Source organism: Odontomachus brunneus, unplaced genomic scaffold (assembly GCF_010583005.1).
Source record: "Odontomachus brunneus isolate Ranch 3 - 2012 unplaced genomic scaffold, Obru_v1 Obru_scaffold_002, whole genome shotgun sequence".
Lineage (NCBI taxonomy): Eukaryota > Metazoa > Arthropoda > Insecta > Hymenoptera > Formicidae > Odontomachus > Odontomachus brunneus.
The window spans coordinates 4808477-4809348 of NW_022639452.1; positions in this window are offsets into that span (position 1 = coordinate 4808477).

The following is an 872-nucleotide window of genomic DNA, read 5'->3' on the forward strand; positions in this document are numbered from 1 at the left end:
AAATATAGAAATATCTAAATATCTAGATATTTTATATAATATTTATTGTAAACAAAAAATTAATATTTTGTAAATATTTCCATAAATATTGCACATGAAAAAAATAAATATAATTAGTTATTAAATTAATAAAGAAATAAGAAAATCGAAATTTAAATTGGTAATGTACATTAGAAAAAAATTCTTTAAATGAAGGAAATATATTTTGTTACATATATTATTGTTTTAAATAATATTTTTTAAAAGTTTCTCTCAAAATTTAGTAATACGATTTGTTTAATATGGATTTTCTTGGATTTTTTAATTTTTTTTGTTGGATTAATCATTATAACATTTTGTTAAAAATGTAAAAGTAATTATCACTTGTTTACTACATTACATCAATATTCATCGCATATCGAATGTTGTATTGTTTTAATATCTATTAGCAAATTATTGTTTTAATATCTATTAGCAAATTATCCAATAAACAACAAGTAAAAATTATGTAACTATTATTTGATATTTGCTAGGTATGTTATAATATACTGTGAACCCTTATAGAAATATCATACTAAGAATCATTGATAATTACTTATTATCCAGTATTTTTAATACTGAAAATAAGTAATTATCAATGATTCTTAGTATGATATTTCTATAAGAGAAGGATACATTATATATGCATTAATCGTAAGAATATCGTTGGAATCGTCAAATATCATTGGGGATCGCCGCGTGCCGCTCGATCGTCAGGTTAAGCAACACTTTAACAGAGTCAGAGAACATGGATTGGTGAGTGGTGGTATATACCGCTTGGGATCGAAATTATCGCAGGAGGATTCATGAAAGTTTGGAATGTGTTGACAACCTTCGATATCTAGTAGTTTATG